Below are 12,559 nucleotides of genomic sequence, written 5' to 3' on the forward strand. Positions count from 1 at the left end.
TTCTCATCTAGCCTCCAGATGAGAACACTTTGCAGCCTATCCTGTCTCCCCAGCCCCGTGGGGCTGGGAGCAGTGAGAGAATCAACCTAATCCATGCTTTGCATAGTCCTGATAACCAAGGGTTCTGCGAAGAATAAAAGGAATGACGTTTCAAACTGGCAAACTCTGCAGGTAGCAGCTGCTTATGCTGCAGCGCCTGTCTGTCTCCCAAAGCTTACAAAAAAGGCAAGGTGTGCTCATGTGCCTGGTCATGCTGGGGAATGTTCCTGCACTTGAGAAGGACAGAAAGGTCTCTGTAGCTGGGCGTCCAAGGGCTGTAGGCTCCGCCTTGCCTATGCCTGGGAATCCACCCCGTTCTGTTTTTCATACTCTGTGCATCCTCACTGACCACCCCCAGTTGCTTTCTTCCAGCCTTTCCTTTCTGGCAGGGATCCAGGGTGCAGCAGCTTGATTCCCCTTACAGCTTGCTTGCTTGGTGAGATTCTTGGGCTCATTTCCCTGGCTTCCATGCTTCTGCTGCCCCACGGTCTAAGAACTTTACACAAGCTCTTTCACGTTTTTGGTGTCCATTCTTCCATCTCCCAGCCCAGCCAGTTCTGATCTCTCTCTCTCTCTCTCTCTCTCTCTCTCTCTCTCACACATACACACAACCTTAAAGGAGACATGCACAAATACAGAACTACAGGTCTACTTATCCAGAATAATGGAATTTGTAACCACGCCTCTTTTTGTCCTGGTCACTTTCTTTCATTCGCTCTTCAATCAAGTCAATGTCCTCTTCGACCTCTATGACTTACACTGGAAGGTTATACAGTCCTTGGATTTGCTCGTGAGGGGAAGCGACCTGTAAAGAGGTGGGTGGGTTTGGGAGTTCTCCCCATGGAGAGCTGAGTGATGTGCACCTGTGTTCTGTGTCCTCCCATCATGTTGGACAGGGTCACAGTGCCCATCACTTCAGCATGCTTCCTTTCCCTGGGCTTTCCTTCCAGGAACCACACAGCAATGGCCAGGGGTTTTGCACTTGGCTGACTTCAGTTCAGTTCAGTTCAGTCTCTCAGTCATGTCCCACTCGTTGCGACCCCAAGGACTTGTAGCACTCCAGGCTTCTCTGAACATCACCAAGTCCTGGAGCGTACTGAAACTCATGTCCAATAGTCAGTGATGCCATCTAACCACCTCATTCTTTGTCATCTTTCCCCTTGTACATTTGATCTTTCCCAGCATCAGGGTCTTTCCCAATGAGTCAGTTCTTCATGTCAGGTGGTTAAATACTGGAGTTTCAGCTTCAGCTTCAACCCTTCAATTGAAGAGTCAGGACTGATATCCTTTAGGTTTGACTGATTTGATCTCCTTATAGTCTGAGGGACTCTCAAGAGTCTTCTCCAACAACACAGTTGAAAAGCATCAATTCTTCAGCACTCACCTTTCTTTATAGTTCAACTCTCACGTCTATACATGACTAATGGAAAAACCATAACTTTGACTAGATGGACCTTCATCAGCAAAGTAATATTTCTGCTTTTAAATATGCTGTCAAGGTTGCTCATAGCTTTTCTTCCAAGGAGCAAGAGACTTTTGATTTCATGTATCCAGTCACCATTTGTAGTGATTTTGAAGCCCCTCAAAATAAAGTCTGTCATTGTTTCCATCGTTTCCCCATCTATTTGCCATGAAGTGATGGGACTGGATGCAGTGATCTTAGTTTTTGGAATGCTGATTTTTAAGCCAACTTTTTCACTTGCCTCTTTCACTTTTATCAAGAGGCATTTCAGTTCTTCTTTGCTTTTGGCCATAAGGGTGTGTCATCTGCATATCTGAGGCTGTTGATATTTCTACTGACTATCTTGATTGTAGCTTGTGCTTCATCCAGCCTGGAATTTCACATGATGTACTCTGCATATAATTTAAATAAGCAGGGTTACAATATACAGCGTTGACACACTCTGTTCCCAATTCAGAACCAAACAGTATGAAAAGGCAAAAAAGATATGACACTGCACAAAGAACTCCCCAGGTCAGTAGGTGCCCAATATGTTACTGGAGAAGAGTGGAGAAATAGCTCCAGAAAGAATAAAGAGATAGAGCCAAAGCAAAATGTAACTGATGATGGAAGGAAAATCTGATGCTGTGAAGAACAATACTGCATAGGAACTTGGAATCTTAGGTCCTTGAATCAAGGTAATTTGGAAGTGGTCAAACAGGTGATGGCAAGAGTGATCATTGACATTATAGGAATCAGTGAACTAAAATGGACTTGATTTGGTGGATTTAATGCAGATGACCACTATATCTACTACTATGGGCAAGAATCCCTTAGAAGAAATGGTGTTGCCCTCATAATCAACAAAATAGTCTGAAATGCAGGACTTGGGTACAATCTCAAAAATGACAGAAAGAGCTCTGCACGTTTCCAAGGCAAACCATTCAATATCACAGTAATCCAAGTCTATGCCCCAACCAGTAATAATGAAGAAGCTGAAGTTAAATGCTTCTATGAAGACCTACAAGACCTTTTAGAACTAACACCAAATAAAGATGTCTTTTACTTCATAGGGGCTAGAATGCTAAAGTAGGAAATCAAATAGATACCTGGAGTAAAAGGTAAAATTTGGCCTGGGGGTACAAAAGGAAGCAGGGCAAAGCCTAACAGAGTATTGCCAAGAGAACACACTGGTCATAGCATACACCCTCTTCCAACAACACAAGAGAAGACTCTACACATGGACATCATCAGTTGGTCAACACCGAAATCAGATTGATTATATTGTTTGCAGCCAAAAATCGAGAAGCTCTATAGAGTCAGCAAAAAGAAGATCAAGAGCTGACTGTGGCTCAGATCATGAACTCCTTACTGCAAAATTCAGATTTAAATTGAAGAAAGTAGGGAAAACCACCAGGCCATTCAGGTCTGATGTAAATGAAATCCCTTACGATTATACAGTGGAAGTGACAAATAGATTCAAGGGATTAGATCTGATAGACAAAGTGCCTGAAGAACTATGGAAGGAGGTTCATGACATTGTTCAGGAGGCAGTGATCAAGACCATCCCCAAGAAAAAGAAATGCAAAAAGGTAAAATGGTTGTCTGAGGAGGCTTTTCAAATAGCTGATAATCTGAGAAAAGCTAAAGGCAAAGGAGAAAAGAAAAGCTATACCCATTTGAATACAGAGTTCTGAAGAATTAGCACAGAGATATAAGAAATCCTTCCTCAGTGATCAATGCAAAGAAATAGAAGAAAGCAATAGAATGGAAAAGACTAGAGATATCTTCGAGAAAATTAGAGATATGGAGGGAATATTTCATGCAAAGATGGGCACAATAAAGGGCAGAAATGATATGGACCTAACAGAAGCAGAAGATATTAAGAAGAACTGGCAAGAATACACAGAAGGACTATAAAAAAAAAAAAAAAAAAAGATCATCATGACCTAGATGACCACGATAGTGTGATCACTCTCTAGAGCCAGACATCCTGGAATGCAAAGTCAAGTGAGCCTTGGGAAGCATTGCTACCAACAAAGCTAGTGGAACTGATGGAATTCCAATTGAGCTATTTCAAATCCTCAAAGATGCTGCTGTGAAAGTGCTGCACTCAATATGCCAGCAGATTTGGAAAACTCAGCAGTAGCCACAGGACTGGAAAAGGTCAGTTTTCATTCCAATCCCAAAGGCCATGCCAAAGAACGTTCAAATGACCACACAGTTGCGCTCATGTCACACACTAGGAAAGTAATGCTCAAAATTCTCGAAATCAGGCTTCAACAGTTTGTGAACCACGAAGTTCCAGATGTTCAGGCTAGATTAAGAAAATGCAGAGGAACCAGAGAAACAAAATTGCCAACATCGGTTGGATCATCAAAAAAGCAAGAGAGTTCCCAGAAAACATCTAGTTTTGCTTTATTGACTACTCCAAAGCCTTTGACTGTGTGGATCACAGCAAAATGTGGAAACTTCCTAAAGAGGTGAGAAGAGCAGACCACCTTACCTGTCTCCTGAGAAATCTGTGTGCAGGTGAAGAAGCACCAGTTAGAATCGGACATGGAACAACAGACATGGAGCTACTTAGAGCAACCGTTTTTCAGCATGCACGTCCTAAGAATATTCCTTACCAATGCCGCGTCACAGGCCCAGCAACCCCTGTCCAGGGCCAGTACCTTCTGACTGAGGTTCTCCTGCTCTTCCCTACTCTGTACTTTTCCATTTGCAACTGTTTTCCTTTACACTCAGTTGCTATCTTCCTGTGGCAGGAAAATGTCAAATAGGTGCCCGGTCCCCCAAAAGGCCAAAGAGAATGTGACAGGCCTCTGACTCTGACACAGTGCTGTGAAGAAAGTGCACATGGATCCAAAGGGGCTCTGACAAAATGAAGCAGTGAACACACAGCTGAAATGGTAAGCTGGCCTCCCTTCCTGTCGGTTCTACAGTTTACTACTACCAACAAAGAGCCTCACACGAAAGGCACCCTGGCATGTCTGCCCGGCCTCCACCCACAGCTCTCCTCTCCCTTGTGCAGAAAGCAGCATTCTTCTCCTAAATGCACCAAGAGGGGTTGATTCCACCAGGCCTCACTAACTTGCTGAATGGCAAGGCTCTCTTTCTGCTGCCCTTGCTAGGCTGTGGTAGCTCTGCCTATAGCTCGGCTGTCTACAACTATTTTACGCAGTGTGGGCTACCAAACCCGGCGAATGGTTGGGCTGGGAGACATCCAAGACACTCACTCAGAATCCAGGGTCCCTGTGAGAGTCACGTGGTGCAGGTCTCCTTCAGGAACCCCATGATGAAAGCGAGGTTGTGCTCCAGTGAGGCTTTCAGGACTCTCCTTCAGGTGCAGACTGACACCTTTAACCCTTTGCCTTCCATGGCCAAGGAGGAAACTGCCAAGAAAGGAGGAAATTAATGTCAAAACCTCTGGAGCTTTAGGTAGATATACTTCTAAGTGTTTTATTCTTTTTGTTGCAATGGTGAATGGTGTTGTTTCCTTAATTTCTCTTTCTGTTTTCTCATTGTTAGTGTATAGGAATGAAAGGGATTTCTGTGTGTTAATTTTATATCTTGCAACTTTACTATATTCATTGATTAGCTTTAGTAATTTTCTGGTAGAGTCTTTAGGGTTTTCTATGTACAAGATCATGTCATCTGCAAACAGTGAGAGTTTTACTTCTCCTTTTCCTATCTGGATTTCTTTTCTTTCTTTCTCTGCTCTGACTGCTGTGGCCAACACTTCCAAAACTATGTTGAACAGTAGTGGTGAGAGTGGGCACCCTTGTCTTGTTCCTGACTTTAGCAGAAATGCATTCACTTTTTCACCATTGAGGATAATGTTTGCTGTGGGTTTGTCATATATAGCTTTTATTATGTTGAGGTATGTTCCTTCTATTCCTGCAGTACTGTTATAATAGCCAGGACATGGAAGCAACCTAGATGCCCATTAGCAGATGAATGGATAAGAAAGCTCTGGCACATATACACAGTGGAATATTACTCAGCCATTAAAAAGAATACATTTGAATCAGTTCTAGTGAGATGGATAAAACTGGAACCCATTATACAGAGTGAAGTAAGCCAGAGAGATAAACACCAATACATATACTAACACATATATTTTAAAAGATGGTAACAGTAACCCTACATACAGGACAGAAAAAGAGACACAGATGTATAGAACTGAATTTTGGACTCTATAGGAGAGGGCGAGGTTGGGGTGATCTGAGAGAATAGCATTGAAACATGTATATTATCAAGTGTGAAACAAATTGCCAGTCCAGGTTGAATGCATGAGACAAGTGCTCAGGGCTGGTGCACTGGGAAGATCCAGAAGGATGGGGTGGGGAGGGAGGTGGGAGGGGGGATCAGGATGGGGAACACATGTAAATCCATGGCTGATTCATATCAATGTATGGCAAAAACCACTACAATATTGCAAAGTAATTAGCCTTCAACTAATAAAAATAAATGAAAAAAAAAAAAAAAAAACTTCTGGAGCAAGCAATGGGGCCTCTTTTACAGGACTGCTATTCACTATCCCCTGGAGCCTGAAAACCAGCAGGCTCTGACCTTCCAACTGTCTCTCACTGCCCAAGGGTCCCTGTACACAAACAGCCCACCAACCTTGCTTCATCGCTGTTCTCTCTCTCACAGACACACACCAGCACAGGGGCACACACATGCACCCCACACCATTGCTTTTCTACCCTTTCTGCATGGCCATTTAGGCTGGAAGTTCCTGGATGAATTCCATACCCATACCATGTCTCTCCTGGGATGCCTGAGTTTTTGAACTGAGGCCTTACCTTAGCCCATCATTTGTCTCACATGGTGCAAATGTGTGCCACCCTGGGGGCGGGAGGGTGCTGGCTGACAGGCTGATGCTAGGCAGCACTAGCCCAGGACCTTCACCTATCTCATTCTCACATGTGTGGCAGAAGTAAGTCTCCAGTGAAGCAGGCTCTCTTTCCTTGCCTCCTCCTCCCAGTCTCTAGCCTTTTCTCAAGGACTTGGTCTCTTTACAATCCTGGGTCCTGCAGCAGCCATATCTACCTTTCCCACAGCAGCCAATGCCCCACAGATGGAGGGGTCCACAGGCAGCAGTTTTAAACTCCACACCACTTAATCTACTCTGGGTGACTCCTCAAACCCTCTACCCCTGCTTAACAACACAAACAGACAAAACAACACAGCAGAAATTGTGAGCTTGTTTATGTCTCTTCTCTAATTGCAGAGTTGTGAACTCACTGTCAGGAGCTATCCCTGGCCATCCTTCTTTCGTTGCTGTCCTGGGCATGGGCACCACACAGATGCATGAATCAGTCTCCCCTAGGCTGTGGATGCCTTGGGCCTCCTCTACTGGTTGTTCCACATCTCATGTTCTGTCACCCTCATCTCTGCGCCTGCAGTGGGCCAGAATCATGCACCATCCACAAACACAGGCAACACGAGCCCACCCCTGTACACGCACACGTGCGAGGCACAGCGACAGAACCATAACAGAGAACACATGTTTCAGTGCCTGACAACCAGTGGTTCACACGAAATACAGAGATTTCCATAGTTCTTATAGGAAATTCCCCATTCTGATCTTCAAATGTGAAATACAGAGAAGCCCAACTTTATGAAAGAGTATTAGCACCCAGATTTTTATATAAGAGATACAGAGAATTCCATATCTCATGGCGGAAAATTGTCTTGGTGTATGTGTGAGAAATACAAAGAATTCCATATTTCATGAAGAAACAGTGATGCCCATGGTGGTAACGTTGACCTCATTCAAAAGGACTTATGGCACGACTGTTACAGTCAGTGCTCCTGAAGCCATGGCAGGCCACTCTCGACACATGCCTCCACCAGAGACTCCTGAACACTCACTGGCCTCTCTCGTGGCCTCACTGCTCCTTGCTCCTGGGTCCTGGGGCACACAAGGTTGTGTCTGTGCCTTCCAAGCGTCTGTTTCCCTTGTCCTGTGGAAGTTCTGTAACCAAACCCACTGGCCTCCAGAATCAAATACACTGGGAATTCTCAGTCCCTCTGCTGGATCCACAGGGTGGGAAATCTGTTTTGGGTCCTAGAACTTTCATAAGAGTGAGAGGACTTCTTTGGGATAATTGTTCTCTAGTTTATGGGTTGTCTGCTGCCAAAAACTATGGGAATCAGTAAAAGCAGTGCTAAGAGGGAAGTTGACAGCAATACAATCCTACCTCAACAAGGAAGAAAAACATCAAATAGACAGCATAACTCAATACCTAAAACAGCTGGGAAAATAAGTTAAAAAAATCCAAACCCGAAGTTAGTAGAAGGAAAGAAATAAAAATCAGAGCCAAAATAAATGACAAAGAAATGAATCCAACAATAGTAAAGATTTACAAGACTAAAAGCTGGTTCTTTGAGAAAATAAACAAAACTGACAAACAATTAGCCAGACTTATCAAGAAAAAAAAAAAAAAAGGAGAAAAATCAAGAAAATTAGGAATGAAAAACGGGAGGTTACCACAGACAACACAGAAATACAAAGGATCATAAGAGACTATTATGAGCACCTATATGCTAATAAAATGGAGAACCAGAGGATATGGGCGGATTCTTAGAAAAGTTCAACCTTCTACAGCTGAACCAGGAAGAAATAGATATTATGAACAAGACTATTACAAAAACTGAAATCAAAACTGTGATCAAACCCCATCCCCCCCCAAAAAAAACCCCAAAGCTCAGGGACAGATATCTTCACAGGTAAATTCTGTCAAACATTTAGAGAAAAGCTAATACCTATCCTTCTGAAACTCTTCCCAAAATATGCAGAGGAAGGAATACTTCCAAACTCCTTCTATGACAGCACGACCACCCTGATACCAAAGCCAGACAAAGATATCACAAAAAAAAAATAAAATAACAAAAAAATACAATAACAGGCCAATGTCACAGATGAACATAGATGCAAAAATCATCAACAAAACTCTAGCAAACAGAATTCAACATCACCCTAAAAAGACCACAAGTATGATCAAGTCCTATGTATCCCAGGGATGCAAGGATTCTTCAATATATGCCAACTGAATAATGTGATATGCTATATTAATAAGCTGAAAGACAAAATCCAAATGATAATCTCAACAGATGCGGAAAAAGCTTTTGACAAATTTCAGCACTCTTTTATGATAAAAAACTCTTCGAAAATGAGTATAGACCTAACCTGACTCAACATAGTAAAGGTCATATATGATAAACCCACAGCAAACATTATTCTAAATAGTGAAAAACTGAAAGCATTGCCTCTGAGATCAGGAACAAGAGAAGGGTGCCCACGTTTGCCACTATTATTCAACATACTTTTGGAAGTCCTAGTAAGGCAATCAGAAAAAAGAAAGAAAGAAAAGGAATCCAGATTGGAAAGGAAGATGGAAAACTGCCACTATTTGCAGATGACATGATACTGTACATAGAAAACCCTAAAGATACCATCAGAAAATTACTAGAACTAATCAGTGAATTTAACAGTTGCAGGATACAAAATCAATACACACAAATCACATGAATTCATACATATTAACAATGAAAAAAAAGAAAGAGAAATTAAGGAATCAATCCCATTTACCATTGCAACTAAAAAAATAAAATACCTAGGGATAACCTACCATAGGAGGCAATAAAACTGTATACAGAAAACTATAAGACACTGATGAAAGATATCAAAGATGATATAAACAGACAGAAGGATATTCCATGCTCCTGGGTTGCAAGAATCAATATTGTGAAAATGACTGTACTACCAACAGCAATCTACAGATTCAATGCAATCCCTATCAAATTACCAATGGCATTTTTCATGGAGCTAGAATAAAAAATTTCACAGTTCGTATGGAAACACAAAAGACCCTGAATAGGTAAAGTAATCTTGAGAAAGAAGAATGGAACTGGAGGAATCAACTCACCTGATCTCAGACTATGCTACAAAGCTACAGTCATCAAGACAGTATGTCACTGACACAAAAACAAAAGTATAGGCCAATGGAACAAGAGAGAAAGTCCAGAGAAAAACCCACACACATATGGGCACCTTATCTTTGACAAAGGAGGCAAGAATATGCAATGGGAACAACACGGCATCTTCAATAAGTCATGCTGGAAGAACTAGACAAGTAAGTGCAAAAGAATGAAATTAGAAAACTTCCTAAAACCATACACAAAGCTAAACTCACAATGGACTAGAGACCTAAATGTAAGACTAGAAACTATAAAACTCAGAAGAAAACATGGGCAGAACACGGAAGGACATAAATCGTAGCAACATCCTCTATGACAAACCTCCTAGAATAAAGGAAATAGAAAGAAAAATAAATAAGTGGGAGCTAATTAAATTTAAAAGATTTGCATAGCAAAGGATACTGTAAACAAGGTGAAAAGACCACCCATGGAATGGGAGAAAATAACAGTACAGGCAACAACTGACAAAATATTAATTTCCAAAACATACAAGCAGCTCATGCATGTCACTACCAGGGAAACAAACAACCCAGTCAAAAAGTGGGCAAAAGTCCTAAACAGATATTTCTCCAAAGAAGACACACGGATGGCTAATAAACACATGAAGAGATGCTTGACATCACTCATTATTATTGAGTGTTAGTCGCTCAGTCGTGTCCGACTCTTTGCAACCCCATGGACTGTAGCCTGTCAGGTTCTTCTGTGCAAGGAATTTTCCAGGCAAGAATACTGGAGTGGGTTGTTATTTCCTTCTCCAGGGTATCTTTCCGACCAAGGGACTGAACCCGGGTCCCCCACACTGCAGGCAGACTCTCCACACCTTAAGGCATCAGGGAAGTTCATTATGAGAGAAATGCAAAGCAATACTAGAATGTGATATCACCTCACACCAGACAGAATGGGCATAATCAAAAAATCCAAACAACAAGTGCTGGAGAGGGTGTGGAGAAAAGGGAAGCCCCGTGCACTGCTGGTCGGAATGTAAATTGATAGAGCCACTATGGAAGACAGTATGGCAATTCCTCAAAAAACTAGGAATAAAACCACCATATGACCCATCAACCCCACTATTAGGCATACATCCTTCAAAATCCAAAGCTAAAAAGATACATGCACCCCAGTGTTCATTGCAGCACTACTTACAACAGCCAAGACATGGAAGTAAGCTAGATGTCCATTGACAGAGAAATGGAGAAAGAAGCTTTGGTGTATATATAAAATGAAATACTACTCATCCATAGAAAAACAGGAACACATTTGAGTCAGTTCTAAGAAGGTGAATGAACCCAGAGCCTATTATACAGAGTGAAGCAAGTCAGGACGAGAAAAACAAATATATATTAATGCACAAATGTGGAATATATGGAAGGATGGTACTGATAAACCTGTTTGCAGAGCAACAATGGAGATGCAGACTTAGAGAACAGACTTATGCACAAAGGTGGGGGAGAAGAAGGAGAGGGTGAGATCAATGGAAAGAGAGTAGCAAGCATGCATATACGTAACATATGTAGATAGAGAGCCAAGGGGAATTTGCTGTATGCCTCAGGGAACTTAAATAGGGGCTCTGTAATAACCGAGAGTGGTGGGAATGAGCCAGAAATGGGACCAGTACTCAGCAGCGAGACTTCCAAGCATTTCTGAGGTGTCTAGACATGCCCCGAAGTCACTGGCTGTCGACTGGTCCAGCTGGAATGGCAGGGGTCTCCATGGTCTCTAGGACCTCCTCTGGTTCGTTCTGATTAGCTGGAATGGCAGAAGTCTCCAAGGTCTCTGGGACCTCTTCTGGTTCATTCTGATTACCTGGAAATGCAGGGGTCTCAAAGGTCTCTGGAACCTCCTCTGGTTCATTCTGATTAGCTGGAAATGCAGGGGTCTCCATGGAATCTGGGACCTCCTCTGGTTCCTTCTGATTAGCTGGAATGGCTGGGGTCTCCATGGTCTCTGGGACCTCCTCTGGTTCCTTCTGATTCAGCTGTTCATTCGCCTTGGAACTCTGAGTATACAGCTTTGAGGATCTGATTTTCTTAAGCTTTTTTGTGGTGGGAGTTTTCAGAGAAATTTTCTTGGGCAGCTTTGTCGGAATGGGATTATTCGCCCTCACGGTTACCCTGGCCACCTGGAGAAAACAATACAGTGAGCAAAGAATGTCACTGGTTTAGGGAAGAGTGTGAAGACAGGTGGGAACGCTGGCTTCAGGAGAAGGGGTGTGGGCAGAGAAGGGTTTTGTGCCTGGCAAGGCCAGGGGAGGGTTTCTTCTGGGGTGTGGTCAATGTGCAAGAGGAGATTGGCTGAGTTCAGTTCACCTTGACATTTTTTTCCGGACCTCAATTGATAGGAGGTCCTCGTCTTCTCCTGGTTAACTGGAGGTGGGTGTTCCATAACTACTCTGGAGCCTTGTGGCTTCCCAGTCACCTCAGTCATTTGGAGGACTCACAGTTGCTTGCCTACAGCCCCTGAGCACCCCTATAAATACCCCTCCCCATGGAGCCTCACCCTCATGCTTTATGAGGTCAGCAAGTCTCTTCCCCAGCCAATGGTGGCCATGGGTGAGCTTTGACATGACAAAGCCCCATCTTGACATGTCTAGCAGACGATTGGGAGCAATTCAGATGATTTGCTGGAAAAAATGAGACATAAGTAATGCCCTCAAGAGGCCTCCAAAGTCTACTGCGACACACACCTCTATAGCAACTCTGATGGGGCACACAGCAGGCAGAGTGCATCTCCTCCCACCCTGACCCCACAGCCACACTCCTCGGGCATTCATTCTGTTCTCTCTCAGCTTTTAACATTATCTAGCTTTTCATATCTTGCCTAAACTCCCTCCATGACAACTAGGTTGTGTTTAAGTGTCTGTGGAAGCGAGAATCATTGCTCGTTCGTCTTGCATGTGTTCTTAATGCACCTTGAAGCACATTGAATTCTGGGCCAGCCGACAGAAACCTTTCCATCCCGCCTCCTTGTCTCAGTGTTCCCGGAGCTCGCCTTCATTTTCTGGTCTCCAGTCGAAAACCCTGGTCTTGAGGCTGTGAGAATGCAGTGAATACACTTGCCCTTGCTCCACACGGAGCTGTATCGTTTCAA

Source organism: Dama dama, chromosome X (genome assembly GCF_033118175.1).
Source record: "Dama dama isolate Ldn47 chromosome X, ASM3311817v1, whole genome shotgun sequence".
NCBI lineage: Eukaryota > Metazoa > Chordata > Mammalia > Artiodactyla > Cervidae > Dama > Dama dama.